Source organism: Plecotus auritus (assembly GCF_963455305.1).
Source record: "Plecotus auritus genome assembly, chromosome: 9".
NCBI lineage: Eukaryota > Metazoa > Chordata > Mammalia > Chiroptera > Vespertilionidae > Plecotus > Plecotus auritus.
In genome coordinates, this window is record NC_137783.1 from 95844084 (window position 1) to 95850083 (window position 6000).

Sequence of the window (6000 nt, forward strand, 5' to 3'; positions counted from 1 at the left end):
TCTTCCTGAAATTTCCAGGAATCATTTGCTGGGTATAGAATTCTAGATTAGTAGTTATATTTCTGTAGCAATTGAAATAGATCATTCTAATGTTATATGGTTTTCCTTATTTGATTGAGAAACTGACAATATAATTGCTGCTCTTTTGAAAGTAATCTTTCTTTGTTTGAGAATTCTTTTACAATTTTATCTTTTACATTTTTTTAAATCAGTGATATTATAATGTGCCTGGGTGGTTTTATTTTATGTTATATGTTTACTAGAGGACTGGTGCATGAATTCTGGAACAGGTGGGGTCTCTTGGCCTGGCTGGCGATCGGGACCAAAATGAGAGGGGGTGGGCAGGCAGCTGGGGGGGGGGGGTGGGGACCATGGGAGGTTGGCCTGCCAACCCCTCCCCCCCATTGGGGCCGATCAGAGGGGGAGGCAGCCGGCAGTGGGGGGTTGGCTGTAGGAGCACATTGGCCACCAGGGGACAGCTCCTGTGTTGAGCATCTTCCCCTTGGTGGTCAGTGTGTGTCATAGCAACCAGTCAACCAGTTTTTCAGTCACTTAGGCTTTTATATATATAGATCTTTTTCTTTTGAGATAATTGCAACTTACAGGAGTTATTAGAAATAACATCAAGAGATACTATAACACTTTACATAACTATGGAACAATATCATAACCAAGAAATTGACAATGATATAATTCATTCTCCTTATTAAGATTTCACCAATTTTTCTGTACTAGTTTGTGAATGTGGATATGTGTATTTAGCTTTATGCAATGCAACCACCACCATAGTCAAAATACAGGACAGTCCCATGACCACAAGAGTATCTCATATTACCCTTTTATAACTGGACTTGCTTCTTCCTGTCCCCACCACTTTCTTTCCAGTCCCTACCCCACCTAATCATTAATATTGTATTTATTTCCATAATTTAATTATCTTTATGAATGTTATATAGATGGGATCTTATCGTATGTTACTTTTTGGAATTGGCTTTTTAAACCCAAAATAATTCCCTGGATAATCCTCCAAATTGTTGTGTATATCAGTTTGTTATCAAGTTTTATTTATCTGTGTAGTATTCTACAGTATGCATGTATCCATTCACTTATAAGGACATCTGGATAGTTCCCAATTTGAGACTTTATAAATAAAACTGCTATGAACATTCCTGTACAGTTTTTCATGTGAACAAAAGTTTTCATTTCTCTGGAATAAATGTTTAAGAGTTTAATTGCTGAATCATATGATAACTGTATATTTATTTTTTGTAAACTGCCAAATCATTTTCCAGAATGACTAGAATTTTGTATTCCTACCAGCAATGTTTGAGTGAGCCACTCTCTCCACATCCTCATTAGCATTTATTTAGAGTGTCACTATTTTTTTTGTTTCTTTTAGACATACTAGTAAGTGTGTAGTGATATCTCATTTTGGTTTTAATTTGCATTTCCATAATGATTAACAGTATTGAACATCTTTTTATATGCCTTGTAAGCCACTTCATTCCTCTTTAGTAAAATGTTTATATCTCTTGATCATTTTCTAATTGTGTTTTTGAGCTTGAGTTTCTAGAGTTATAAAAAGCATATTCTATATATTAGTCATTTTTCAGATATGTGGTTTACAAATATATTCTACCAATCTGTAATTTATCTTTTAATCCTTAAAATAGGGTCTTTGCAAAGTAAAATTCTTAATTTTGATGAGGTCCAATTTATCAATTTTTATTTCATGAATTGTACCTGTAGTATCAAATCTAAGAACTTTGTAACTATTCATAGATCCCAAAGATTGTCTCCAATGCTTTTTAATTTTTTAAACAATTTTATATTATTACATAATTTACATATTTAGGTCTATGGTCTATTTTCACTTAATTTTTATTAATACTATGTAACATTTAGACTGATGTTCATTTTTTGGCCTATAGATGCCCAAATGATTCAGTACCATTTGTTTAAAATTCTATCCTTCCTCCAATTTATTGCTTTTACATCTTATAAAACCCAGTTGGGCATATTTGTATATATATAGTTTTAATTTAGTTTAATCTTTTTGATGATCTTTACATATCTGATCTGTGTGTAGGTGTTTTTCATCAGTTTTGGAAAAGTTTTCCTCATCATCTAATTTGTATATATATATTTTTTATTTTTAGTGACTCCAATTACTAAATAGATGGCCTCCTGTATTTTCTATGTGTCTTATGACCACATTTGAGTTTACCGTTCTTCTGCCTCACTATATTTTATTTTGTGTTTTTTTTTGTTGTTGTTGTTTTGTTTTGTTTTTTGTTTTTTTAATTTTTTTTTATTCTTTTTTTAATTTAATTTTTTTTAATTGTTTGAAGTATTACAAATAGTAGTACATATGTCTCCTTTTTTTCCCCCCATTGACCTCCCCTCGGCCTCCCCTACCCCCCAGTACATGCCTTTACCTGCCCCCCCCCCCCCCCGCCAGTGTCTTGCATCCATTGGTTATGCTTATATGCATGCATACAAGTCCTTCGGTTGATCTCTTAAAGCCCGCCCCCCCCCGCAACCTCCCCTGCTTTCCCGCTGTAGTTTGACAGTCTGTTCAATGCTTCTTTGCCTCTGTATCGCTTTTGTCCCCATTTCTTTCCTTTAAAAAATCTTGCCTCTGCAGACTAGAAATAAACATATAATAGCAAAAAATGTTTGAGTCCCAATTTCAATGTCCAACAGTTCTGAGTCCCATTTCAATGTCAAACAGTTCCTTATGTGTACATGTCAGCAATGATATCTGGATGGTGGGCACATGGTGGCAATGCAGGTCCAACCCTCTCTGGTTTGCTCCTGGGCAACCTGCTGTGATGCACAGCTGCTGACTGCTAGCGTGGCAAGGCGTCATAAGTGTCTTCCATCTCTGGACTGTTTCTCCTCTTGTCTTCGTGGTTGGAGCAGACCTGTCAATTCCTCTCTGTTGCAGGAATCCACATGATCTTGGAGTTGTTTTCTGAAAATATACAAACATATTCTCGACCAAAAGGAATATATCCCAAGAAACTAGAAACACGAATCAGAAAGGATATATGCACCCCTATGTTCATAGCAGCACAATTCACCATAGCTAAGATTAGGAAACAGCTTAAATGCCCATCAGCAGATGAGTGGATTAAAAAACTGTGGTACATCTACACAATGGAATACTACGCTATGGTAAAAAAGAAGGATTCCTACCATTTGCAACAACATGGATGGAGATGGAGAGTATTATGTTAAATGAAATAAGCCAGGCAGAGAAAGATATATTTTATTTTGAATATTTTCTCCTGATCTATTTCCAAACAGTTAAAAATTTTCTCAACTGTTTCTATTCCATTGTTAAGCCATCTATTGAATTACTAATTTTGATCATTGTATTTTTAAGTTCCAGAATTCATTTTGTAGTTTAATGTAACTTCCTATTCTCTGGTAAAATTATTATTTCTCTCATTTATCTCCATGAACATTTAGTATAGTTATTCTAACCCATGTAACTAATTTCCACAATAACTACAGGCCACTTGTGTCTATTTCATATGTATGATGTTTTCTGAGTTTGTTCAAGTATCTTATTAAGGACTCCTCATTTTCTTGTTAGCACTTCAGCTTTCGAACGAATTATTTTTTTTAATCTTTATTGTTGAAAGTATTATCTATGTCCCCCTTTTCCCCCCATTGACCCCTTATAGCCCCCTCCTGCTCCCCCTGCCCCAGGCCTTTACCACCCTATTGTCTGTGTTGATGGGTTATGCATATATGCCTACTAGTTCTTTGGTTGATCATGTCTTACCCACCCACCCTTCCAACACCTTCCCTCTGAGATTCCTCAGTCTGTTCCATGCTTCCATGTCTCTGGATCCACTCCATTCTTCAGTTTATTTTGTTCTTTAGATTCCAATATGAGTGAGATCATGTGATACCTGTCTTTCTCTGAATGGCTTGTTTCACTTAGTATGATACTCTCCTGGTCCCTCTATGCATTTCAAAGGCTAAGAGATCCTTCCTTTTTACTGCTGCATAGTGTTCCGTAGTATAAATATACCACAGCTTTTTATCCACTCCTCTACTGATGGGCACTTGGGCTGTTTCCAGATATTAGCTATTGTAATTGTAAATTGGGCTGCTATGAACATAGGGGTGCATGTATTCTTTTTGATTGGTGTTTTTGGTTTCTTAGGATATATTCCTAGAAGTTGGATCACTGGGTCAAAAGGCAGTTCCATATTTAATTATTTGAGGAAACTCCATCCTATTTTCCATAATGGCTGCACCAGTCTGCATTCCCACTAGCTGTGTACTAGGGTCCACATCCTCGCCAGCACTTGTCATTTGTTAATTTGTTGATGGTAGCCATTCTGATAGGTGAGAGGATACCTCATTGTCATTTTGATTTGCATCTCTCTTATGATCAGTGACTTTGAGCATTTTTTCATATGTCTCTTGGCCTTCTCTATGTCCTCTTTGGAGAAGTGTCTATTTAGGTCCTATGCCCATTTTTTAATAGGATTGTTTGTCTTCCTTTTGTTAAGTTGTATGAATTCCTTATATATTTTGGATATTAACCCTCTATCAGATGTATCATTGCCAAATATGTTCTCCCATATAGTGGGCTCCCTTTTTGTTTTATTGATGGTTTCTTTTGCTGTGCAGAAGCTTTTTATTTTTATGTAGTCCCACTTGTTTATTTTCTCCTTAGTTTCCTTTGCCCTAGAACCGTGGTTGGCAAACTGCGGCTCACGAGCCACATGCGGCTTTTTGGCCCCTTGAGTGTGGCTCTTCCACAAAATACCACGGCTTGGGCGAGTCTATTTTGAAGAAGTGGCATTAGAAGAAGTTTAAGTTTTAAAAATTTAGCTCTCAAAAGAAATTTCAATCGTTGTACTGTTGATATTTGGCTTTGTTGACTAGAGTTTGCCGACCACTGCCCTAGAAGATGTATCCATAAACATATGCAAGCAGATTTTTTATTTTAAAAAAAGATTTTGTCCAGTTGCTACAATGTTATTGACTGTATTCCCTATGTTGTACTTTACCTCCTGGTGACTGTTCTGTAATTACTAATTTGTACTTCTAAATCCTTCACCTTTTTAATTCACCCTCTCCCACCCAGCAACCCTCAAAATATTCTCTGTATCTATGTCTGTTTCTATTCCACTGTTTTGCTTATTTTGTTTTTTTTTTAGTTTCCACATATAAGTATAATCCTCTGGCATTTATCTTTTCTTTGTCTGACCTATTTTACCCAGCATAATACCTTCTAGGTCCCTCCATGTTGTTGCAGATGGCAAGATTTCATTCTTTTTTATGGTTGAATCATATTTCATTGAATACAGGCACCATTTTTTCTTTATCTACTCATCTATTGATGGATATTTAGGTTGCATGTTGCATCCATATTATGGCTATTGTAAATCATGCTGCAATAAACATATGAATGTATATGTACTTTCAATTTAATGTTTTGTGTTTCTTCAGATACATATCCAGAAGTGGAGTTGCTGGGTCCTCTTTTGTCCCTTGGAATAGCCTTTGTTTTAAAGTCTCTATTGTCTAGTATAATTATAGCTACCCCAGCTTTTATCGTTTTGTTTTGCTTTCATTGAATAAAAAACAAATCATGAAATATCTTTTTCCTTCCCTTTACTATCAGTCTGTGAGTGTCTGTCTCTTGTAGACAGCATATGTAAAAGTCTTGTTATCTGTTCAGTTGCTCTATATCTCAATTTGATTTAAAGTGATTGGTGATAGATATGTATCGTCATTTTGTTATTCAAAATTGATATCTTATTTTTTCTTCTTCTTAAAGAAGACCTTTTAACATTTCTTATAACATTGGTTTGGTGGTGATGAACTCCTTTAGTTTTTTCTTTGCTGGGAAACTCTTTATATGTCCTTTGATTCTAAATGATAGTTTTACTGGGTAGAGTAATCTTGGTTTTAGGTTCTTGCCATTTATCACTTTTAATTTTTCATGCCAATTTGTTCTGGCTGGCA